The sequence below is a fragment of the Ursus americanus genome, chromosome 22 (assembly GCF_024610735.1).
Source record: "Ursus americanus isolate L20-20 chromosome 22, mUrsAme1.1.p, whole genome shotgun sequence".
Classification (NCBI taxonomy): domain Eukaryota; kingdom Metazoa; phylum Chordata; class Mammalia; order Carnivora; family Ursidae; genus Ursus; species Ursus americanus.
This window is the reverse complement of record NC_142148.1, coordinates 10,812,127-10,837,994: the sequence shown is the minus strand read 5'-3', so window position 1 is coordinate 10,837,994 and position 25,868 is coordinate 10,812,127. Positions and strand designations below refer to the sequence as shown.

Below are 25,868 nucleotides of genomic sequence, written 5' to 3'. Positions count from 1 at the left end.
AGCTCTTACTGAATGACCCTTGGGTGGCCAGCACTACCTCTGACCCCTGGCAGCCAGCACTCTGCCTGCTACCTGCTCCAAGGACGTCAGATCTCATTTAATTCTCCCAAGATTATATGAAGTAAGTACTCTTCATATCCCCATTTTACAGATAAAGAAATCGAGGCTCAGAGAGGCGAGGAAAGGACTCATCCAAGGTCGCACAGGTAGGAGATGCCAGCGCTGGGATTTGGACCTGGGCACAACAGGCCTTAAAAGCCTGGCCGCTTCATGCTAGGCCGCACCTGCCCCCAGGGGCCGGGCTGAGGACATGCTCCCGCCCCTGAGCTAGACCCAGGCTGAAGGGGAGAGAAGGAGGCCCCAGAATGGAAGCAGGTCATGAAAGGGAACTGCCAAGCTAGAAACGTAGCCAGCAGTGAGCTGGGGATGGCCGAGAAAAATCGAGCCCCATCCCCTGCAGGCTTCAGGGTGTGGGAGCCCAAGTCCCTGTGGGCCTCTTGGGACCAGCTTCAGCTCCCAGTCAGCTCTGCTGCTCCAAAAGTGAGGCCAGCAGCCCTCCCCCGAGGCCCTGATGGAGCTAATCCTGGTGGTTGACCAGTTGACCGCTGCAGTTGCCCAGCTGGGTTTCTTGTGGCAAAAGCATCTCCCTTCTTGTGGACTGGGGATGGGAGGGCCAGGCTGAGACCCCTGGAATCTTGGGAGCCTTCAGTGTGTAGCTCCTGACAAGCCCCCGTGAATGTTGGTCACTTCTGACCAAGGCTCATATTCCTGTTGCTGAATCATTGACACAACAGGGGCAGCGACCCCGCAAAACAGAGACCGGGCACTTTGGAGATCCCACTCCTCTCCCTCCCCCGCTGTGGCTGGCATTTACCCTGTTGCTGCTGGATTGTGGGGAGGTCTGGGAAGTCCCTGGGGAGGGGCACTCGGAGGCTCAGTGCAGCTCCGGACAACCGGCAGTCTGCAGAGCATGAGAGACAAGCCAGAGACCTCACTGGGCCCCCGGGTAGAGGAGAGAGGCACAGAAGTCATGCAGGTCCCAAACCTTTGATGGCAGACAGGACTACGTCCTCCTCGCACGTCCCTCGCTGCCTCTCTCTGGCCTGGCACCGTGGGCAGCGCTCACATAGACAGATGGCTCGGACACAGCTGGTGAGTACAGCAGGGACAGGACAACTGGAGGGGCTTCTCACCCAGCCCGCGGCTCCCCAGACACCGGGGCTGTCGTCCTGGGCCTCCGCCCCCAAGGTGCGGCTGGAGGGAGCCCGAGCCCACTCCGCTAAATCTGTCCAGCTCACTGCTGGCCAGAGCCGCCCGCCGGCCCAGGGAACCTACAATTTCACCTCATTTGGAGGTGATGCTTCTAAATTTAACAGCGTGGGCTCTCAGGGCTGGGTGGCTTTTATGCCTGAGTCCCTCACTTAGGGCTCTTTTATATCCGCTCAAATGCCAGGCAGGGCTTAGTTTGCTTATAGGAGTTTCCAAAATAGACCCTTTGGTTTAGCACGAAAGGAAATGGTACAATAGCCCAGGATGAGGAATGTTGAATTTATACCTAAGAGGGATGGGCGACCGGAGGAGGCCGTTCTGGGAATCAGACTGTCTGCGCCCAGTGGGGGCCAACTCCCTCATTTCACCGGTGCGCACGCCAGGAGTGGTCACCTGACTGGCCCGGATGGCCCAGAGGTGAATGGAAGGGCCAGAAGAATCCACGCTCCTCCCCCTGCCAGCACAGTCCCCGGCTCCACGGCTGCAGCCACCTCTAGGCAGTGGCCTCTCCCTTCTGGCATACTCTTCCTGCAGGGCTCCCATGATGCTCTCTCCCAGCCTTTAGGTCCCAGTAAAAGGGTCACCTCCTCAGAGAGGCCCTCCCTGACCCCCCCTGACAGCCTCCCTCCTCACCCCGTTTCAAATCCTTCGGACACCTCATCACCACCCCAAATTGTCTTGTCAGTCTGCTTGGTAGTTGTGTGGCCTTTCCACGAGTCCCAGCTCCATGGGGCAGGAACTTTTTGGTCTTGCTCACAGTTGTATGTCCAGGATCTCAGCAACTAGGGGGCCCCCCAAAAGTACTGGTTCGTAAGTGACGGCTTGAATAAATGAACAATTGAAGGACATCTCTTCAGAACTGTGCCTACGATTCCTTCACTTGATTTGTTCCTTCAACATACATGTATTGAGTGCCTACTGAATGCAGGCACTGGGCATATGGCTGTGAACTAGTCTAGCAGGAGACAGGATTTAGGACATGAGGTAATGAGGCTGGACCGGGATGGGAAACGAGAGGCCTGGGGAGCTGACAAGGACCCCTAACCCAGCCAAAGGGGAGTGACTGGGGAGACCCTTTGGGGGAAGCAATATGTTGAAATCTAAAGGAGGAGGAGGAATTGGCAGAGAGAGAGGATGGGCTGGAAGAATGTGTCATGTGTCAGGAACAGCATGTGCAAAGGTTCAGAGGCAAGAGATAGGGTCAATTAGATGAACTTAGTTCAGTGTGTGTGGCTAGAGCATCGGGTACAAAAGAGCATCCCTGAGGGGCTAGTGGGGACCAGATCTTTGTGGGGGTGGGGGTTTAAGCTGCATCCCGAGAAAAGTAGGCAGGACAGGCCTCCAGCACCCTCTGGCTCTGGTAATGGCGCCCTTTGAGTTCATTCACTTACTCAGTATGCCCACTGCTCACCTGGCTGGACAATGCTGTGTCTCAGTAGACGATGAATGAGTGCTTACTGCATGCCAGGACCTCGAACGTGGCACCTCCAACCAGGGACCGGGAGCAGTCACACTGTGGGGGGGGGGCTCTGCCCTTTGGCCTAAGGTCTGTGTCTCCTGGGCCAGCACAGACCACCATTTATGGGGAAGCTCAGATACCCCGTATGGCCTACACCAGCTTGAGCTGGGTTTTTGCCCTCCGCAATCAATCCCTGACCCACCCACCGCTTGCTTCCCCCACAAACAAGACCCAGATGTTTGATAGTCCGCTGAAAGGGAAAATCCCATAGCCACCCACAGGGGACAGAGGCCATGTTAGCTCTGACACCTACCAACTTGGGCTCCCCTTCTCTCTGTTGAGACCAGTGGGCCCAACTCCTACCGGATGCTTTCAGATGCTCCCTCCCCGCTGCTCACCTCTCCTGAGCCAGGAAAGCATGCCCAGGGGGTCTGCGTGTGATCTTGAATAAGTCCCCTCCCCTCTGAGCCTCTGTCTCCCGTCTATAAAGTGGGAAGACTGGTCTAGAATTCAGGGTCCCCCAAGCACAGGCCACTCTGGGCCAAGTGAGGAATGCATAGTAGACACTGTGACCCACTTGCCTTAGTCCCCTTTCTGTCCTGGCTTCCCAGCCACCTGACACTTGTCACCCCCTTGTTCAGCTGAACACAGAGCTGGCCCCAGGCACAGGGTGATGGGCAGGCAGAGGGAGGAGCTCAAATTTATTCAGGTGTCTTGTTGAATTTCTTGTAAGGTAACCTCCTATTTGGAGCAAACGGTCTTCTGTATGATAGAAAGTGTTTTTTAAAATAATAGCATATTTAAATGAAGAGTAATGGATTTGAAGGACACTTGGTTTGAGTAGAGCAGGTAGGAACCCAGCTTCTTGGCAGCCCACATTTCTGGGTCCCACCATGGAATTGGGACCAGGAGCTAGGGGGGGGGGCGGGTCGGAAGCCCCGGTGTGTCTCTGCAGATGGCCTGACGGAGAGCCAGAGGAGCGGACAGCCCTGGTTTCAAGTGAAAGAGAAGCACAAGAAGCTCCTTGGGGATCCCTAACTGCCCCCCCAGAGTTCATTGTCCCAGGGCTGCAAGGCAAATGGAAGCTTTCTGATGGTCCAAGACCAGGCATGGGAGTCAGGCTCCGGGATCCAAGAGGGTCCCTTCTCTCAGTTTATCACACAGCCTACAGCGCCCTGTGACCTTCCTGCCCAGGGCATTCCTGCGAGGTGTCCGTGACCAGCTCCAGCTCTGGCCCAGAGGCTCAAAGGGACTAGTCACATGGGTGGACAGGTGGGCCAACTCCTCAGGCTTCACAGTGCACCTGTGTTCACAGTGCACCTGTGACTGTTTCACAGATGAAAACCCCAGGTGCAGCCACAAATGGCCAAGGGCGAGGGAGAGATTCAGTAGCCCAAATGGCTCAGCCACACGGAGGAAATTTCCGTGGCCATAATAAGAGTTGGGAATATGATTTTGAGGAATAATGATGTGGGAAAATATAAGATGTTCAAAGTACGATGTTGAGTGAAAAGACCAAGAGGTAAACTATATACGACATGGTCTCAGATTTATTTTTGAGACGACACCTTACCAATTGTTCTGCAGTGGACATGCATTCCCTCATGATTGGAAAAAAAATCTTAATTTGAAGAAAACAAAAAACATTGTCACCATGTCCTTGGTTGCATAGTAATTAAGCTGCAGGGCTGACTCTGCGTACCCTCTGACCTAGAGAATGCTGCTTTTCAGGGTGAACCTGGGGTCAAAGGAGAAACTTCTCTCTTAAAAAAAAGAAGAAAGAGAGAAAGAAAGAAAAACAAACTTTTTTTTTTTAAGGCCCACAAATATTATCTACACTCCCAGCTAACTCCACTGGGCTTTTGTAAGATGAAGATGACTCATGAATTTCTGTGAAATATCCAGAGGGTGTTTGGATTTAAATGGGCCCCTCACTGATCTGATCACCAAGAAGGAAAGGCTCTCATCACATGCTCCCCCCACCCAGTGTGCCCGGGGCACCTGGAAGAGATAGGAACTGTTGGGGAAGGAGCCTCCTGGGGCCACCATGGGGGTGGGAATGTGTGTGCCACCAGGGGCACATGGCTGGGAAAGATAGGACCTGGCTGCAAGATAACAGAGATGGGGGGACAAAAGCCGATCCTTTGGGAAGCGCGAGAGGGGCAGCTGAATCCCCTCGCAAATGCTTCCTCCACGCTGGTGTGTGGCTGTAGGGCCAGCTATAGAAACAGGCTGGCTGAGGGGCGCCTGGGTGGCTCAGTTAGCTAAGCGCCTGCCTTCGGCTCAGGTCATAATCCCAGGGATGGAGCCCCCAGATCGGGCTTCTTGCTCAGTGGGGAGCCTGCTTCTCCCTCTCCATTTGCCCATCCCCCTGCTTGTGCACATGCTCTCTCTCTCTCAAATAAATAAAATCTAAGGGAGGGAGGGAGGGAGGGAGGGAGGGAGGGAGGAAGGAAGGAAGGAAGGAAGGAAGGAAGGAAGGAAGGAAGGGAGGAAGGAAGGGAGGAAGGAAACAGGTTGGCAGAGAGAGCTTGAGATGGAGGGAGGGGGTAGACAGACCCCTCCTGGCGCTGACCTCATTGGCAGGTCAGGGTGAGGTCAAGTGACTGTTCCTGGCCAAGCACCTCTGTTTGATGTTAAAAACTGAAAGCAGTAATATTGCTGATGAGAACCAACACTTTGAGAACATTTACTGTGCGCCCAGGCCCTATTCTAAGAATTAACTCATTTCATTCCTGGTACCCAGAAAGTGTGGCCTCAGCTGAGCTCTGGGCCTGCTGAGCGGCACCCCCTTACTGTATCCTGGACACTGGGCTGAAAGCTGGACACCCAGCATCTCCCCGCGGCTCTGAGGCAGGTGCTGTTACCACCCCCATTTTACAGACTGGGAAACTGAGGCTTGTAGAGCTGAAGTGGCCGGAACTCGCAGGGGCAGCACCCTAGCATCAGTGATTCACCTTGAAACACGTGTGTGGGCGCTCTGCCTCAGGGGCGTGTGCACGTCCTCCACATCCCAGCCATGACCAAGCAACAGGCGCGCGACCCTAAGCAGAAGCCCTCACTCCAGGGGCGCCTGGGTGGCACAGCAGTTAAGCGTCTGCCTTCGGCTCAGGGCATGATCCTGGCGTTATGGGATCGAGCCCCACATCGGGCTCTTCCGCTATGAGCCTGCTTCTTCCTCTCCCACTCCCCCTGCTTGTGCTCCCTCTCTCGCTGGCTGTCTCTATCTCTGTCGAATAAATAAATAAAATCTTTAAAAAAAAAAAAAAAAAAGAAGCCCTCACTCCAGACTGGGAGGGTGTCAGCCTCAGCCCCACGGACACTTCGACACTTCGGGCCAGATCATTCTTTGCCGCGGGGTTCGTCCTGTGTATTCATCACCGCTGGATACCAGGACCCCAGCCCCCTCCAGTGTGATAACCGAGAGTGTCTGCAGACGCTGCCACTCGTCCTCTGGAGGCAGAATCCGTCCAAAGGGAACCTCGGGGTTAAAGGGAGCACTTCCCTCTGTGCGCAGGGATTCGTGAACTAGCACCGTGGGCTTTCGGGATCACTTCCATGGCTGCAGGTAGTGGTGGTGAAGGGACTATATTCCGTTGGCTACAAATATTTGAGGCTTTTCACCCTCACCTGAATAGGGTGTGGGAATCGGGGGGGGCCCAGCAGCCCAGCAGCTTCAGAAGGGTCCCTGGGGCCGCAGCCTCTGCCACCCCCACGCCCCCCATGCGTGCACCTGTACACTCACACTGGGATGTGGACAAGGGCCTGGGGCCTGAGAGCAAGGGCTCGAGCTTGGACAAGATCTTGGTGACGGAACGCCTTGGGGTATTTGCTGTAAAATCAGAGCTCTGCATGAGACCCGCCTTCTTTGTGACCCCCTCCTGGCCGTGAAGAGAGACCCAAAGGCAACCTACTTGTTTTATCCAAAAGACCCCAACCATTGATGAACACACACTGGTTTGGGTCCACTTTACACAGTCAGGATTCGGATTCAAACCCAAGGGCCACCTTGGCCAGCCACTCCGCACTGGATGAACTGCCCGAATGTTCCATAATCAGGGACACAGACCCTCCCCCTGCTCACCCACGCAGCCGGACATCAGAACAGCCTCTCCTAACCCGGCAGAGGGCTGAGCGAGAATGTCTTTCCCCACTGCTGTCTCAGGAAGAGCAGCTAGGTGCCCTTCCCTGGCCTGACATCACTGGGCACAGGGGGCTTGTGCGCGGGCCGGCGGAAATGGTTGGATTACTTTTAAAATCAGAAGTTAAGAAATGAACTTGTAGGTTAAATAGAATGTTTTGTTATATGATATTGTATATGTGTTACTATTTACATATTAATAGCATGTATTTTTTATGTAATTTTTCCATCCTTACACCAATTCAGTCGTAACATACACTATTTAATATTTCTTATGGAGGAAGCATCCCGCGAAGGCCAAGGTGCTGGGGGCTCAAGAAAGTCATCACGGGCCCTGCCCTTTGCCCTCTGCTTACCCTCCCCTCCATGTATCTGCTTCTGGAACAGTGCCGCTACCTCTCACCCACAGACTCCCTCTCTGGCTGCTTGACATTTCGCAAGTCCACCTGGCCTCGGTCTGCCTGCTCCCTGCTCCCCGGCCGCCCTGCCTGGCCAGCCCAGCAGAGACAGGGGTACAGAGCCAGGTGGGGCCTTGCACTTGACCTGACTATGCTCTTCTGACCCTTACCAAACTGTTATGCCCTACGTTCCACTTGACCCTGTTCTGGCCCTTAGGATCTAGGAGTTCCAGCCCAGGCAGCCTGGCTTCCAAGTCAGCCTCTTATCCACAGGCCTTAACTGCCAGCTTTCTGGAATTGGCAGGGGCTTTGCTGACGTCATTGAGCCTTCGAGTCCCCCCACCCCCAGTCTCCCACTGAGCACTGTTTAGATTCTCCTCTTCTTGGAGGGCTGGATCCCTTCCTCCTCCCACCTCACTCCCGTGTTGTTCCCTGGGGTGTGGGCAAAGGGGCTTTTTCACCCTCCTTTCCCTGATTCCTCATGAGATCAAGAGTATTTCTATATGCTCGTTATCTTTAGAATCTCCTCTTCTGAGACTTGTCAGTTCATATTCTTTGGTCCCAGCTACCTAGCTTTTTCTCAGTGACTTCTAGTTTTCTCCCAGCCCCTCACTCACCTTTTAACTTGTTCTTAATGATGTGTGTGTGTGTGTATGTAATAAAAGCTTCAAGTATTTATGTGACCAGATCTGTCAACATTGTCCTTCTATGTTTTAAGAGTTTGGAACCTGCTTTTTGCATCTCTAAGATTAAGTTTCTACTCTGTAGACCACTGAAGTCTAGCTCCCTGGGGGAGAATTTCGTCTTCCCAGCCAGGCTGTAAAGTCCTCAAGAGCATCTCCCTCCTTCGTAGAGGGCCTTGGCCAAGAAATTTCACTGTCTGCTCTGCTTCTCAGAAACACGCTGAATCTGTCTCCTCCTTTGCATCCCCCTCCCTCAAGGCCAAGACCCCCTCACCTCTCTGGTCTTCCCTGGTCTCTCTGCCTCCACCTGGCCCTCTGCCCCCACCTGAAAACCAGAACAAGCTTTTAAAAATGTCCATCAGGTGTCTGACACCCTCCCCAGGCTTGTGGCTTCTGGACACACCTAGAACTAAAATCTCACCCCCAGAACTGCACCCGCAAAGCTCTGAGGAAGCACCCGCCGCAGAGAGGCCTCGGTCAGGGGTGCCTCAGGATGGAGCCCAGATAGGGGCGGGCAGGAGCTCCCTACCCACTGCCCAGAAAGGCCAGAGCACCTGTTGTGCCCCTTTCTCGCCCGAAAAAAGGAATCACAACTGGGTCTCGTTCTGGTGAAGGCAGGGGGCAGGGGAGGACTTGCAAAGTCTTCACACAATCCATTCCTATTTCCCCCCATTCTCGCCCAGCCTAGAAGGCAGGCAGGAAGGGGTGTCAGGCCCTCTCCCTGTTTACAGCTTAATGCTGCGGCTCAGAGAGGGCAAGTGGTTTTACCACAGTCACACAGCCGGGGGGGCCGGGGTGGATGGAGAGGTGGGCAGGAGGGAAATATTGGCATTCGAACACATTTTGAGTAGTGAGACGTGAAGAGATAGGCTGAACAGGGACCTCACTGGGGGACCCCAGGTGGGTGAGGGGCTAGGGCTGTAACTGGGGAGCCCAGTGGGTATTAACACTTCAAGCCCACCCCCCGAAGTTGCTCATGAGCCATTCCGTCCACACCCCGCAGTTGTCTAACTTGGCGCCTGCATCTGGATGAGGATCCCTGGCCCAATGGTGCGGAGTCAGCCTCCTGGAATGCCCGAGGTCCCCTGCCAGCCGACCCTGGGACTCCTGCACAGGCACGTGGGCTGGTCGAGGGGGACTGTTTGCTGATGGAGGCTGTTAACAGCACCGGAAATGGTTAGGGGTTCATCCAGAGATGAGCCATCTGGTCATCCCAAGATAAACAGTTTACAAGAGACAAACCAAGCCAGACCGCTGTTTCGGTTTTTCTTTCGACAGTGCGATGTGCTCCGGGGCCAACTGCAGAGAAAGAGGCTGTCCCAGGCGCCCTGACCCCAGCTCCTGTGTCTCCCTGGGACAGAGGGGCAGGAAACGTCAGATTTTTTCGCAACTTTTCTTGCCCCACCCTCAGGACTGAGTGACTCTATGCCAGATGGTTAACCCATATTGTAAGGAGAGTGGATTTCCTCCCGAAGGCACAGCTTTATTTTCTAGAACTCAAAGTCTTGAATTTCCAGAATCTGCAGCCTGAAATCCATTTCCTATTGGAAGAAGACCCCTACTGGTCTCTCCAGGTATTGCAGCCCTGCTCTACCAGCCACTACAAACGTCCGCACAGAAGGAAGAGAGGGACTCCATTCGGGGTGTTCAGAGTGGAGCCAGTGGATTCCCAGGCATGCAGGGTATGTGTGTGGCTTAACAGCCTGAAATAAACAGTTTGTGCTGAAATTGTAATCCTGGAGTTTCCAAAAAGTGTTGCAAAACACTCCAGGCGGATTCTGGAGTTTGTGTTCTACCAGCTGTTTATCAATTAATTCCTTCTTTGCCAAACATTCTTACTTGGCCTACTGGGAGATGAGTTTGGTGGGAATGCATCTCCAATTTTATAATGAAAATCACCAGGGAAAGAGGGCTCACTTTGCAGAGGCTGAGGTTACATAAGATGTGGCCGCAGCAGGTGGTTTCCATACGTATGAGGCTAGTACGCAGTTCTGAGCTCATGTCATAAGGAAGGGAACCCCTGGGGACTAGGATGGGAGGATTCGGTGGTAATCTGTGAGCTACACATCCACAGATTCACGAGCAGAGTAAGGAGTGTAAGCCTTGAGGTCAAAACAACCCAAGTTCAAGTCCAGACTTTGCCTCTTCCTAGCTCTGTGACTTAAGTCACTTACCCTCTGAGCCTCAGTTTCTCCATCTGTAAAATAGGGATCATTGAAGTTACCTTCTGTGACTCGCTTTACAGTCGCAAGAATGTGCTTTTTTTGTTGTTGTTGTTAAAAGGAAAAACCAAACTATAATGTATAGCTTTGGTCTACTGCTTTGAGTCCCAAGGTTAGAGACCTGAGGAAGTGTATCAGCTTTCTGGGGCTGCTGTAACAAATATACCATAAACCAGGTAGCTTAAAGCAACAGAAGTGTCTCGTCTCACGCTTCTGGAAGCTAGATGTCCAAAATCAAGGTGTCAGCAGGGCCATGTCCCCTCTAAAAGCTCAAGGAAAGGGTCTCTCTCCTAGTCTCTCCCAGCTTCTGGTGGTGGCTGTCTGTCCTCAGTGCCTCTTGGATGATAGTTGCCCCTCTCGCGCCTCTGCCTGTGGGGTCATGCGGCCTCGTCCCAGTGGTCTCTGTCTGCATAAGGTGTGGCCCTCTTGTTATAAGGACACCTTGGGACCGTCGCTGGACTAGGGCCAGCCCTAATGACCTTGTCTTAACTTGATGACAACTGCAAAGACCCTATTTCCAAATAAGGTCACATGCACAGGGACAAGGGGATAGGACTTCAACAGATCTTTCGGGGGACACAATTCAACCTACAACAGGTAGAAAACACTTTGTTTAATGCAGCAGTTTAAGGAGATTCTGCATGTGTCCAGGTGTGCTCCAAGCATTGGTGGGTGGGAGAGAAGACACTAGGTCAGTATAAGCAAGCACAGCAATGTGGCTTTGGGGGATGGGAGGGGACAACACATGAAATACTCCAGGCAATGAAATTTTACAATGGGGATTCTTAAATTTATTTCCAAGTGTGCTCCCCTTGGCTTCCCATTGCCCCTTCTCTCTTCCTGATGGCACCCCATTTTCCTTTTGAGGACCTAGTTTTTGCTCATCTGCTGTAGGTCCACTGGGCCTGGCCCAGGAGCCCCACGGTCCCCTCACCAAGGACAGGCACAAGAGCCACGCCAGGCGAAGCAGACACAGCCTCTCTGGAAAAGGAAAGCGGGGGCAGGCGGACAGGAGATGGAACACGTTGGATTTTGTTCATCCTGGCTCAGCAGGGCCCTGACCGGAATGTCTGCTGTGAGCCCACCATGGGTTCTGGAACTCTTGGTTCAGGCCCATTGCCAGGCCTGTGCACCCCCGCCCCCACCAGTGACCTTCCGGGAGACCCCCTCAGCTCAAGTCAGCTCAATTCTTTCACGTGAGCTCACAACAGATATCTCTAGAGTCCACTCTCCCGGCAGGCCTGTGTCAGCAATACTTGAGGAGAAATGAAAGAACTGGAACAGTGTCCAGCATGGGATACAAGGAGAAAAGACAGCAATTTTAGAAGAGCAGAGAATTTTTAAAAATTAACATGTCAGCACAAAGGGATCTAGAAGAAATGTTAAGACCCTCAAGAATCCTTAGGGATCGTGGGGGCCATGGTCCTGGATTTCTCACTGGGGTCTCAGGCCTTGGTTCACATAGTAAAGGGGGGCTACACCACGGGAAGTCTAGAAGATGTGGGCATCCGGGGGCTGACTCTCGGGGCATCCAAATGCCTCGTGCCCACTGATACAGGACAGTGGTGACTGCTACCTGACACATTGACCGCCCCCGCCCCCACCCCCCGGAGCGGGTGGCCCCTCGCTTTCGGCCCACGCATCACAGCCTTGGCCAAACCGCCTCCCCCGCTGTGAGGCTGGGCTGCTGCCAAGCTGGGCCCTTCCTGCACACATGCTGTTTTGATTCTGAGCCCCTCAGGCTTTATTGGTTTTTCCTGCTAAATGAGGTGAGGTTTGCCCAGCCCAGTGGCAATTCCTGTAAAAGCTGGAGTTTCGATGACCCAATGTGGCGAGTTTACAGGGAGGCACTCCCCGAAGGCTGGGCTGGCTGGAAATGACGCTTCACCCCTTCCAAGGACGGTGATGAGGTCTGAGGTTCTAAGGGGAGGCGGAATCCTGTGGGCGCCAAGAGCCCGGGGTTGGGGGTCAAAAATCTGGACTTCAGCCCTTGCTGGGCGAGGTAGGCATTCCCTCTCTCGTGGGCAAAATGGGGAAAAAGCAGATACCTCACAGTATGGCTGCTGGGCTCCAACGGGATTACAGACGTAGGATCAGCCTGAAAACCATGAAGCTGTAACAAACGAAAGTTTGTACTATTACTGTAGCTATCATGATCGTTGTTATTAACACCTAGGATCTTCTGTGGGCAGGCAGAATATTAAGATGACTCCCGGTGACCTCTGACCTTGCATAATCCTTTCTCCTTTGAGTGTGGACGGAACCTGTAAATAGAATGGGATTTGCCTCCGGTGATTGTGTCACCTTCTGTGGCGGAAAGGAGACTATCCTGGATGGGCTAGACCTTATCAGGTGAGCTCTTAAACAGGACTGGCTCTTCCAGTCAAAAGAGGTTTAAAGTAGGAGAGGGGTTCTGTGTGAGGGAGCATCTCCACTGATGGCTTTGAAGATGGGGGTGCCATGCAGCAAGGAACACTGAGGGCCTCTAGAAGCTGGAAGTGACCTCAGCTGGCAGCTAGTCAGGAAGCAGGGACCTCAGTCCTATAGCCACATGGAACCAAATGACACCCACAGGAGTGATCTTGAAAGTGAATTTGTCCCCATTCCTTCTGGACAAGAACGCAGCCCGGCCGATACCTTGAATCGAGCCTTATAATGCCCTCAGCAGAGACCCCAGCCACACCAACTTCTGCCCTCCAGAACAGGGAGCTCGGGCATGGGGATTGTGTAAAGCAGCTGGGGTTGTGGCAGTGTGTCACACAGCAGCAGAAAACCAACACCGTCTGTCGAGGAAACCTTAAAACGGAAGGCTCCAGTGTGCCGGGCGGTCAGAGACGAGGCCCAGATCCTGACCATTCAGCTCACTGGCTGCGTGTTGTTGGCCACACTACCTCCCTCACCTCCCAGAACCTGTTTCCTCATCTGTGAAATGGGGATGGAAATTAAATGTGTGTGAAGCGTCAGGGCAGGGAACGTCACAAGGGCGCATAGTAAATGCTCAACAAACAGGAACAGCGGATGTGTTAATGATTAGAAACCAGCTGACAGCTAACAACAGTGCACCTGTGGTCGTCAGAGCCCTGTCCCACACACCGAGGACATGGGAATGAGCCCTGACCCAGCGTCCTGGGCATTACAGACCCTTGGGGAATCAGGACCTGAAAGTCACAACTCTGGAGGCAGCAGGTGGGACTGCGTGACACCATTGCCCAGCGCAGAGAGCCCTGGTATCATTCCCTCCTCGAGATCCCCTTCGCACCGAGGAGGAATTCTGCTGCTCAGCTTCAGTCTCATTCTGTCTAAAGGAAGCCTGAGCACCTGCACCCCAATGTTTCTAGCAGCAGTGTCCACAATAGTCAAACTATGGAAAGAGCCCAAACGTCCATCGACAGATGAATGGATAAAGAAGACGTCGTGTACATATACAATGGAATATTACGCAGCCACCAAAAAGAGAAGTTTTGCTATTTGCAACGATGTGGATAGAACTAGAGAGTATTATGCTAAGTGAAATAAGTCAATGAGAGAAAGACAATTATATGATTTCACTCATGTGGAATTTAAGAAACGAACAGAAGAGCATAGGGGAAGGGAGGGAAAAATAAGATGAAATCAGAGAGGGAGACAAAACATAAGAGACTCTTAATCATAGGAAACAAACTGAGGGTGGCTGGAGGGGAGGGGGTGGGGGGATGGGGTAACTGGGAGACGGACATTAGGAAAGCATGTGATGGAACGAGCACTGGGTGTTATATAAGACTGATGAATCACTGACGTCTACCTTGGAAACTATTAATACACAATATGTTAATTAATTAAATTTAAATTTAAAATTATGAAATAAAATATTAAATTAAAATAAAAAAATAGAAGCTCGAGGCCAAGGCTTTATCCTCAGAAGAGGCTGACCCTCGACCCAGGGAGACAAGGGGGTCCAGTCTCCCAGTTACTGGCACGTTCCCTCGCCAACCCTACTGCACCCCCAAACTCTCCCCATCTCTGAGCCCCACCGCCTGCCCCTGCGGTTTTCCCCCCATCCTCGGAGCGGTCCCGAGCCCTGGCCACCCTCCCATACATCCACACTCCATCAGTCCTCCCGCCTCCCTGTTCCCTTGGACCCCGGTTTGGCAACAATGGGCAGCGAGACCAAACATTTCGAATTAAACGCCCCCCTTGGCTGCTTCCCCAGCATACTGAATCCACAAGGAGATGCCATTTCACACCTCCCCCCCAGGATGCCCCTCCTCTAAGGCACAGTGGTCTGGCTCTTCCGGTCAAAAGAGGTTTAAAGTAGGAGAGGGGTTCTGTGTGAGGGAACGTCTCCACTGATGGCTTTGAAGATGGGGGTGCCGTGTGGCAAGGAACACTGAGGGCCTCTAGAAGCTGGAAGTGACCTCAGCTGGCAGCTAGTCAGGAAGCAGGGAACTCAGTCCTATAGCCACATGGAACCAAATGACACCCACAGGAGTGATCTTGAAAGTGAATTTGTCCCTGCAAGGGCATGCAGAGACCGGAGCCTCGGACCCCGCTGGTCGGGACGGAGCTCGGGCGGCCGCTTTGGAAGACAGTTTGGCCATTCCTCTAATGCTTCGCACAGAGTTACGGTCTGTGGGGCAGTTTTCACTCCTCGACATACACTCGGGAGAAATGAAAACACATGTCCACACAAGACCCGCACGCAAGTGTTCCCAGCAGCGTTATTCTCTGTAGCCAAGGAGCCAAAACTACCCAAGTGTCCATGAGTTGACGAGTGGATCCTGAAACGGGGGGGCATCCATACAGCGGGATAGTACTCGGCCATGTAAAGAAACGAAGCGGTCGTATATGTCACACTGCAGACGAATCCTGAGAACATGATGCTGAGTGAAAGAAGCCAGACACAGAAGGCCACACAGTATATGATTCCATTTCTATGGAATGTCCAGAATAGGCAAATCCATAGAGACGGAACATAGATTAGTGGTTGCCAGAGGCTGGGAGCAGAGAAGGATGGGGGGGCGGTGACTGCTAATGGGGACGGGGTTTTTTTTGGGGGGGCAGTGGAAATGTTCTGGGATTAGATGGTAGCAACAGTTGCACAGCTTTGTGAATGTGCTTAACTGGACACTTTAAAAGTGTGAATTTTAGGGGCTCCTGGGTGGCTCAGTCAGTGAAGCGTCTGCCTTGGGCTCAGGTCATGATCTCAGGGTCCTGGGATCGAGCCCCGCGTTGCATCGGGCTCCCTGCTCAGTGGGGAGTCTGCTTCACCCTCTCCCTGTGCCCCTCCGCCTGGCTCGTGTGTGCGCTCTCTCTCAAATAAATAAATAAAATCTTTTAAAATAGTAATAAAAAAATAAAAGTGAATTTTATGGTACGTGAGCTATATCTCCGTCTTAAAAAATAGGCTGAAAAAAAGTCGTGATGGCTTCTTACTAGCTGCATGACCTTGGGCAGGTAACTTGGCCAGAGCCCCCAAGTTCCCCATCTGTAGAATGGGGCCATAACAGCACTACCTTGCCAGTCTGCGAAAATGACATAAGAAGACACAAGAAAGCAGTGCTCAGTGAAGGGAAGTTGTAGAATTCGTGTTAGGATTAGTCATTGGACTAGATAAATTGGGGTGGTTTCCCGAGGGTCTGCTTCCTCCAGCAACTCTGCTCCCTTATTCACATGCTGCCCAGCTGATTTTTCTTCTCTTTCCACTGGCACTACCTTGGTGTACGATGTTCCCACTGTTCCCTGCAACCCTGTCTGTTGTTCGTGGGCAGGTCCAAACTTGCCCTTGCCTTCAGGCATGCCCCCAGCAGCGCCTCTTCTGAGCCCCTTGCCCTGATCCAGGGAGCGCCATCCTCTTCCAGAGGCGTTAAAGGGAGTCGCGGATGGCAGGCTGAATCCCACCCAGAAGGTTTCCCCAGCCAGGCTCTGAGCAACTTGAGAAGGGTCTTGTCCTGTTTTAGTGCGTCCCAAACTTCATGCGTGTATCGCCTTCCTGACTTCCCCACTTCCCCACACTGGAGTACCACCTGTGTTACAAGTTACTGAATGCTTTTCTGTAAATCAACTCAGTTTTCAAAAAATAAGCATATTTTGAAAGGACAATTTAATCATGACTGTAAATGAAAAGCCAGCATCATTTGCCATCAATAAGATCGTAAGCAGGGACTGTGAAATATTCACACTGCACACAGAGCCACGTCCAAGTGCAGGCAGGCACATTGCCAGCTAAGCCTGTTCTTTCAAGGTAGGGAGATTAGTAGGTCTTAGCGAGGCATTAAAGACGTACGAACAACAAGAAGACTCTCACTGGCATAATTGGGACTGAGAGGTCATTGAAAGGGGACTTAAGTGATCCGTGAGTCACATTGTTAATGCCTGTCCCCTGAATCATCTTCCCTCCTCTCCTGCAATGACTTAAATCTCACCTCCTCCTGAGGCTTTTCCTGGCCCCTCATCTAAGTGGGACAAGCCCTGCCCCCCCCCCACGTTCCCAATTCCCCATCTCTGTTTAATTTTTCTCTCTAGCATTTAACACCAGCAGATATCCTATTCACTGCATTTTCCTTGTCTCCTGTCTGTCCCTCCAGCTAGAATGCGTGCCCTAACGGACCAGCCGTCCCAGGAGAGGGCCTGGCACCTGGGAGGCACTCGGTAAATACCTGCTGAATGAATGAATGGGGGCATGGGTGACCGAACGGATCTTGGGCTTCCAGCAACTTCATACTGTCTTACGCCAGCTTCGTACCAAATCTTAACCCTTGGGAGGTGACCCAATAAGCAATTATTGAGTGTGCCACCCAGTGAGTGAATGAGTGAATCATCAAGGAATTTTCGCCTGGGTAGTGAGGCTCCCAGTTTTCGAGATACCCCAAGCGGCTTCATGTGTATTGGTTTCCGAAGGCCCTGATTCTAAGTTCTTCCTGCAGACTGTCTCCAGGACCGACAGAACGGAGCCTCTGCCGAGAAAAGAGGCTGAATTCTCAGGCCTCCGGTTGAGAGCAAATAGTGCTGGTTTCCCAGGAGAAGCAAGTTAGGGACCCCAGGAAGTTGTGGGAGCTCAGGAGGCGTGGAGAGAGCATCCTCCAGAGACAAACTCCTTCTTGCCGGCCCTGGCCAGCATCCCGTGGCACGCTGCCACGTGGGAGAAGCCAGCCAGACACGCAGGCACGCTGCCGTTACCAAGCGATCCTAAGTACATCAAGATGGGCTCCCTGACGCCAGCCACTCTGAGTGGATCTGGAATGAATTGGGGGGTTGTTAAGATCGCCGACTTAAGCCTCTTCTCACAGGAAAAATATTTATTTCACTGAGCTCTGCTTTTTGGAAAGCTGTGCCCGTAACAGTCCGCATCGATCTAGCAGAGTTTTGGCTACTGCTGGCTTTGTCTCCTCTCATGGGTTGGGCCGTGCGTGTGTGTGTACGTTTGTGTGTGTGTGTGCGCGTCCATGATTATTAAGCAATCAGCCAGAAGACACAGCCAGGACACTCTGCTGTTCTTCAGCCAGAAAAAAAAACAGACACAAACTGAGCTCATGGCATGAGACACACGACATGGATATATTATCATCAAAGATGCCTGCTTGCAAGAGGCAACTGTTTCTTCCCTTCTTTTTTTTTTTTTTTTTAAATCTAATATGCTCTTTTTTTCCTGGCTTGGAGAAAAAATACAGACCAATGCGCGGTGGAAAATAAGTACTCCCATCCTTCCTAGGGGCCGCGGTCAGCCTTTAGAGCAATTTTTTCCATTGCTTTTCTACTCTCGGAGCCAAGGGCCTGGGTTTGAATCCCAGCTCTGCCACTTGCTGGCTGTGAGACCCAGAGAGCTGTGTTACCACTTGGGACCTCTGTTTTCTCATCTGTAGGATGGAGTAATAATAGACCCACCCCTTTAAGTTGTCAGGAGGGAGGAGTAAATGAGAGAAAATATATACAGAGTGTAGCAGCATTTCTGGCACTTAGTAAATGATCCCACAAATGGCACCTATTTTATGGGAGGAATATATATAATATTTACACATTATTACACATCTCACCGTACCCCAACTGCACTGAAGAATATTCCTTTTTTAGTCATTGCTAATTTGACATCCCATTCTTTAATTTGCATTTAAAAAAATTTCACCCACTATTTTCCCAACCCTGGTCTTATTAGCTACACTGCTGAATGTTTACTATATGCCCGGCATGGGCAAAGGGCTCTCCATAAACTCTTTTAACCACACTTCTGGTGTATACCCAGACTTGAACAGATATTTATACACCCATGTTCACAGCGGCATTACTCACAGTAGCCAAAAGGTAGAAGCAACCCACGTGTCCATCAACAGATGAACAGATAAACAAAATGTGGTCTCTCCGTACAATGGAATACTGTTCAGCCTTAAAAAGGAAGAGAATTCTGACATAGGCTACAGCATGAATGAACCTCGGGGACATGATGCAAAGTAAGGGAGGCCAGTCATCAAAGGACAATTATGATATGACTCCCCCAACTGAGGTCCCTAGAGCAGTCCAAGTCATAGAGACAGAAAGTAGAATGGTGGAGGGAGGGGTGAGTCTGGGTGGCGCAGTCAGTCAAGCATCCGACTCTTGGTTTCGGTGGCTCGGGTTGTGATCTCAGGGTCGAGAGATCGAGCCCCACCCCACCCCGCCCCCGGCCCTTAGGCTCTGCTCTCCGCAGAGAGCCTGCTTGGGATTCTCTCTCTCCCTCTGATCCTCCCCAGGTTGTGTGCCCAAGCTCGCTCTCCCTCTCTCTCTCAAATAAATAAATCATAAAAAAAAAAAAAAAGGTAGAATGGTGGGAGCCAGGGCCTGGGGGAGGGGATTGAGGAGTTAGTGTTGAATGGGGACAGAGTTTCAGTTGGGGGAAATGAAAAAGTTCTGGAGGTGGATGGTGGTGATGGTTTCACAGCAATATGAATATGCTTAACGCCACTTTGAAATGGGTAAGGTGGTAAATCTTATGCTATGTGTATTTTACCAGAGCAAAAAAGTCTTAATCAATCTTCCTAACATCCTGTAAGGTAGATGTTTTTATTAACCACCCCCCACCATTCTTTAAAAGATTATGAAAGGAAGGCTCAGAGAGGTTAAACACATTCCTAGAGTCACACAGCTTATAAGCAGTTGAGACAGGCCTAGGTGCTGGGTCTGACTCTTCGGGCCCATGTTATGCTATAAGAATTTGTGGACAGATCTGTTGGAGGGAGACCAGCCCAACTCAAGGTGGCAGGCAATGTTAGCCATGCCGGGCTGGCCCTCAAGGTTCAGAGTTCAGTTCTAAATTTATTCTCTGACCTTCTTTGTGGGTTCTAAATTTGGCCAAACAAGTTCTTCCAGCCTAATTGATGACGTGAGTACATTGTTCTGAAGCTCAGGCCTCTTTCCTGGTATGAAAGTAATAAAATAATGCAGGTCTGTTTGGAGAAGCCACCCTGCCTCCTGTCAGCGGCCCTCGGAGGGTGATCGGGACTCACTGAAATAATGGGGACACGTCGCAGAGCCCGAGTTTGAATTTCTCCGCCTGAATGAACCAGAAACAGAACCTCCGGAAACAGTGAGGCAAAAAAATTGTAACCAGAACCAAACTTAGAGTTTTCCTGAAGTTATTAATTAAGAACAAAATGAGACTCTTCAGATAGCCTCTAGTCCAGGGAAGAATTTGCAGGGGCTGAGTCCCGACTTCTCTGGGAGATACCAGGGTGGCCGACTGGTCCGTGACCCCTTCTCAGACACCCTGCCTCTACGGAGGTGGAACAGGCCTGTGGCCCTTGTGGTCTGGCCACCGCTATCTGAACGAGCCTCGGACACTGGGCCCTGGAGAGACCATTCACTCACTGGCCAGAAGCATAAGACTTCTGGTGCTTGGTCCAAAGGGATGAACCCGGACATCAGATTCCCTCCCGAAAGAATGTGAACCAAGAGGCATGGAAGAACATTCCAGTAGGTGCAGAGACTTGAGCTGAAAGGTCGTGGATATTTGGGGTGAGGGTGGCCTTTCTGGGGGCATAAGCACACAGACGTATGTAGTAAAGGGGTAGGCACTGTGGCGCTCTGGCTCCCAGTGAAAGTGTTGAGCAGCTGGCTCAAACTTTATCTGAAACCCACCCTACCACTGACTTTTCCATTACACGAGCCAACAAAAATCTTTCTTCAAATTCCTTCTGTTAGGTTTTCTGGGTTTTTCTGAGTTTCCATTTTTTTTATGACCAAAAAGAACATCTCTATAACCTCCCAACGTGTCCCATTTTTACCTGAAATTGTCAGAGATTTATAACATAGAACCGAACAGACTACACCAAAGCAGGCAGAAGCCCTTCGGCAGAGTTTAGGATTCGAAGCAGTGTCTCTGCATGTCCCAAGTGGACGAGTTCCCCTTCTCTGGTCTGAAGCACTTGGAGGAGGGGCCAGGAGGTTAGAACTTTGCTGCAGGGACATGCTGTCCTCACGACGACCCCTTCTCGGCCTCAAAACTACTGTTATCAGAATCTCTCTGAAGGTCCTGGACAAAGGGTGAAGCCGGGAACTCCTGAGGCTGAGGGCAGGTCAGGGGCCTGGGAGAGAAGGGGCAGGCAGGGGCTGGGGCAGAAATATGTCTTCCGTTTCCCTCGGGCCCCCACAGCACAGCTGTTGTCCGCAGTGAGGTTAGCCAACACTAGGGACAAGTAGCATTCACTGGATAGGCAGCGACCCAGGGCTGAAGGCACTGATGGGCATGTGCTGAGTCTCGCCGAGGCAAAGGGGCTTGGCAGTGAGTGGGGGCCCTGGGATGGGCACCGGCGTCTGATGGCTCCGAGTGGGGCACCATCTCCAATTCACCGCAGCGAAGCTCTGGCCACGGCAGGCTTTGGCTGCGGCATTTCCCCTACAGCTGCTTCTGTCATCAGCAGCCCCTCCAGGGCCCCCCTCCCCAGGGGCTCCAAGGAGCTCACTGCTGCTGAGGAGGGTTAGCCGCAAACTTGACTCTCCCTCCGGCCTCGGCCAGACCCACCGGAGGCGTGGGTGTGTCCAGACTACCTGGGAGCATCTGCTTTTGTCGTCAGACAGGCTGCCTTGATGAGGACCAGACCCCCCGAAGAAGGGGAAAGCCAGAGAAATTAAAAGTAAATTTCCAAAAGGAAAGAAGCAATTGTAATTGGCCCCATCTGTGAAATGGGGTGCTTCTCAAGGGCCAGGCAGGCGCTGGGCCGGGGTTCAAGCCCGGGTAAGGGACATCACGGGTGCTGCCATAATCTCGGCAGCCCCCCCGCCCCCGGCCCCAGGGGAACAGCTGTGGGCATCGGGGCCCGGCACACATGGTGGTTCTCCATCCAGAGTCCACCCAGGACCCTCCTCTCCGATGCCCTGCTGCTTCCACCATGGGGTTCCTTCTGGTCCCTGTTCACTGGCGGTGTGACTTGGGGGGACGTCGATTCTTTCTGAGCCTCACTTTTCTCACCTGTACATTGGGGGGCTCGTGGTAGCCCAGAAGTTTCTAGACTGTGGACTACACCTGTCTGCAGGCCATGAGCTCAACAGAGGGAGTCATGACAGGGATTTGTTTCTGCTCTTCAGCCTCCATGGTGACATTTCCCCAAGTGCACACCCCATCCTTTCTGGGAATGATCCGAGGGCAGGAATCCCACGTGCTTCTCTGTTCCCACCTGGCACCTTGCACGAAGCAAGGTTCTCCAGCGACTCACATACCCTGTTCTGTGCCTTTTCACGGCGGCTGCTAGCCTGTGGAGCGCAGCCCGTCAGAACTGGGCTCAGGCAGACCTGACCTCAAGCCCAGCTCTGCCCTTACGCTTGGCCATGGGTAGCTCTGTCCCCTCTCTCCTAGCCTCCGGTTCGGTGTCTGTTCCCGGGGGATAACTCCACCTACTTTATAGGATTGTCTTGTGACTTTGAATTAATCAATGCTCTTAGCACCGCAAGCTCCATGTCAGCCCACTACAGTCATGAAGTCCACATATCATAGCTGTCACAATAGGCTCCTTGGGGTCAGGACACCGCTTACCTTATTCCAGTCAAATCATCAGCTGGTTCGGGGCACCTCTGTTCTTCCTCTGATTGGGTGCGGCCCAGCTGGGTGCGTGATAGCTGTGCTGGAGCTTTCTCTCTACTTTCTGGCTTTCCTAGACTGGTGGCCAGCCATGTGTCCTCTGCTCCAAGACAACCCTGCCCCCATCTCCAGGAGGGAGTAACGTCAGCATCACCCCCATTTGAGAATGTGAGCCTAATAGAACACGTTACCTGGGTTTCTTGCCTTTAAGGTAGGGCCTCCAAAAGCTCACTGAGATGTCTGTGGATGGACCGGTAGGTTCCCTGCGCCTCGCCCTGCCCGGCTGCCCCCCGGGCTGCACTCAGCTCCAGACAGCACTCAGCGAGAGAGGTCAGCGGCTAAGCTCTCCGTCTTTCCTTTGACCTCAAGTCTGTTTGTTTTCCATGTGCAGCAGCTGTCGGGAGTGGAAATCTCCACTAAGGGACAGACCTCCTCTCTCTGCTAGAATCAGGAGAATGCCACAGGAAAGGAGGCTGCCCCAGGAGGGCCGGTCACTAAGTTCCTACACGACACTGGGCGAACCAACCCTCGGACCTTCTGTTTTCTTATCTCCGTGGGCTGAGAAGAGAAATTGCAGATCGGTCTTGGCTCATGTTCTAACACCAGCTGGTGGATGCAGGTTGCTTCTGGTGTAGTGTTGAGATGGATTCTGAGGCCGTATTCGGGCTCACTGGAAACGGTATTGTGGTCGATTAGCAATGTCTTCCACGAACTGAAGGATGGGAAGGATGGTATATTTGGTGTCACATAGTTGCCAACCCAACCCAGGTACTCTGTAAAGTTCCTCAAAGCTTGAAATGGCTCAGAGTCTTAAGGTCTCATGGGATCACACGAAACTTAAGAAGATCTCTCTGTTGATTTGACCTTTATTCTAACAGCACCACAGGCTTCTCATGGTGAATGCTCCCTTACCTTTTCAGTGCCCACCATGGAGGCCCATTCAGACCCCCACATCCTTATAGCCACCATGATGGGTTCGGCCAAGGTGATCTCTACCAGGTCAGGTCACTGAAAATCAGCCCTACGATCCCTTATTCCCACCCACTCCACTGGATCCTGCCACACCTGACACTGAATCTAATTCTAGATTTTTAAGGTACAGGAGCCAATGCATTCTCTGTTTTGCTTACGCAGTATGAATCGGGCTTTCATCACTTAGAACTCACGGAGTCCTAACACACAGATTCTTTCTTCCCAGTCAGGCCCCAAAAAGAGGACCAAAACGGATTTGGCTAGTTTGACAGTGAGAACATTCGGGACTGTGTTTTTGTTCCCGTTTGATCCAGCCAAGGCAAGAGGCCTAGAAAGCAGAGAAAAGATACCAGTTTCTTCAAATGCAGAGACCTGGGAGACACCTGCCAGGGGTCCCTGTGATAAGACAGCCTCTGATTTGGACAAGTAGTGTTTAAAAGGGGGCAAGTTGTCTGGAATATCTTTTTAATCCCCCTCAAAGCGTTGTTTTCATGAATGCTTTCTCCTTAGCTTCCTGGGACACTGAATCTAGCTTGGTTGAATTTTGTTTAAAAACCTGGGCATAAATCATAAATACCCTCGGGAGAGAACATTAACCATCAACTAGCAACATTAATATCCCTCCGCCCCACCCCGTCTCCTCCAGTTAAATGGACTGGAACCTCTCCACCTTGTCCCCAGAGTAAACTTCCCTGCCTGTCCTAGAACATTTCAGAATGGCCTTCTGTTGTAAGTTTTCACATATCCTCACACAGCTCAGCTTCCTGGCCCGGCTCCTCCACGGTAAGGGGGAGGCAGGGACCACAACAGGGGACTAACAGCTCTGGGCCTCTCTGGAGTCTGGCTCTTTAAGTTTTTTTCTGGGGCAAATTCTTTTCTCCCTCCCTCCTCCCCCATTCAGGAACCTGAAAGGCACAGCAGCAATGGAAGTCTAGCGAAGGCTTTGATGTCAGATAGACCTAGGGACAAAACCTAGTCTGCCACATTCTTGCTGTGTCATCATGGACAAGTTGCTTCACCTCTCTGAGCCTCAGCTTTCCGTAAAATGTGGTTGATAATACCACCGTGTTGGGTTGTTTCTGAGAATTGGATATTCTAACACTTGCACGCAGCTTGACAGTCTGGAGTAGTCATAGTATGAGTATTCGTGGTTTTCTCATTTAGATCAGCTTAGACCAGGGCGGGAATGAAGGAGGGTGGAGGAGAGGGAGAGAGAGAGAGAGAGAGAGAGACAGAGAGACAGAGAGAGAGCCATCTCAGAACTTCGGCATCATTCGGCCCTGGGGGGGTCCGACATCACGCCTTGTCAGCATGCCTGGCCATCCTCTGGAGACCTATCTGCTTCATCCCTTCAGAGGTGAGGGATGGCTCTTTCTTCCCCAGGTGGGGAATCTGAGGCTGGCCCTCTGCCCAGGTCCCAGAGTCTGCTGGCAGGGACGGAGCTATGGCGGAGGCTCTGACCACTGAGTCCATGGTACTTGGTCATGGCACCTGAGCATATGAAGCCGACTATTACACACTCACTGCTCTGAATGTTTCTCCTTCAGCACATTTACCGCGACTCCCACTAATTAAGTGTGTGATAATTTCTGTAACAAGAAGAGTATGGGGGCGCCTGGGTGGCACAGCGGTTAAGCGTCTGCCTTTGGCTCAGGGCGTGATCCCGGCGTTATGGGATCGAGCCCCACATCAGGCTCCTCTGCTATGAGCCTGCTTCTTCCTCTCCCACTCCCCCTGCTTGTGTTCCCTCTCTCGCTGGCTGTCTCTATCTCTGTCAAATAAATAAATAAAATCTTAAAAAAAAAAAAGGAGAAGAAGAGTATGACTGTGCTTTCCTCTATGCCTCTCTGGGTAAACAGTCCTTCCCCTTGGTCCGCAGATACCCATCTGCCTGGGGACGATGTGCATTCATAGAGGAACAAAGAGCAGGATCGTGGCAATAGTCAGTCCCTCATAATCAAAACAGATTTTGCCACAAGACAGTAGACTTAAAAGCCACCACCATGAGAAAACATTTTTTTTTTAAAGTCCTTTAGGTGCCAACTAACATAACAAAGGCATAGTACTTTCCCAAACTGTCTAGGAAATAGAGGTCTCCCTTCACCCATGACCCCAGGCTTGCTATCTAGGGCAGAAGGAGAGCATGCATAGAAGAAGGGAGGACATCCTGCTGCCCCTCTCTTGGTTTCAGCACAGAGAGCACAGGGGCATAGAGGAGGGTGGTGGTGCAGAGTAGGGATGCAGGGTTACCTAGGTTCAAATCCCAGCTCTGCCACTTAAGAGCTTTCTGACCCGGGGGTGCCTGAGTGGCTCAGTCAGCTGCCTTCAGCTCGGGTCGCGATCCCGGGGTCCTGGGATGGAGCCCTGCATCCAGCTCTCTTCTCGGTGGGAAGCCTGCTTCTCCCTCTCCCTCTGCCTGCCGCTCCACCTGCTTGTGCTCTCTCTGTGTCAAATAAATAAATAAAATCTAAAAAAAAAAAAGAAAGAAAAAAGCTCTCTGACCCAGAACAAATTATTTCATGTCTCTGTGCCTCAGTCTCCTCATCTGTAAACTGGGATGCAGAATACTTCCTCACAGAGTTGCTATGAATGTGTGAGTTAGTGTGTGAAGTGCTTCATGTAGACTCTGATATTTACAAGCATTCTGAGTATCAGCTACTTTTATTTATTTATTTATTTATTTATTTATGTTTGTTTGTTTGTTT

At 51.9% G+C, this 25,868-nt stretch overlaps 1 protein-coding gene across 4 annotated transcripts in view; it reads right to left on the bottom strand.

The window, feature by feature from the left end:
- The window catches only part of RIPOR3 (RIPOR family member 3), a 74,199-nt gene that overhangs the window by 32,822 nt on the left and 15,509 nt on the right, over positions 1-25,868 (bottom strand). The window contains exon 2 of one of the 4 annotated variants that reach the window (XM_087853505.1): positions 22,383-22,903. The exons of the other annotated variants lie outside the window; for them this stretch is intronic. The gene's annotated coding sequence lies outside the window, so the exon portion shown is untranslated. The remainder of the gene's footprint in view (positions 1-22,382; positions 22,904-25,868) is intronic. 4 annotated transcript variants of the gene reach the window in all.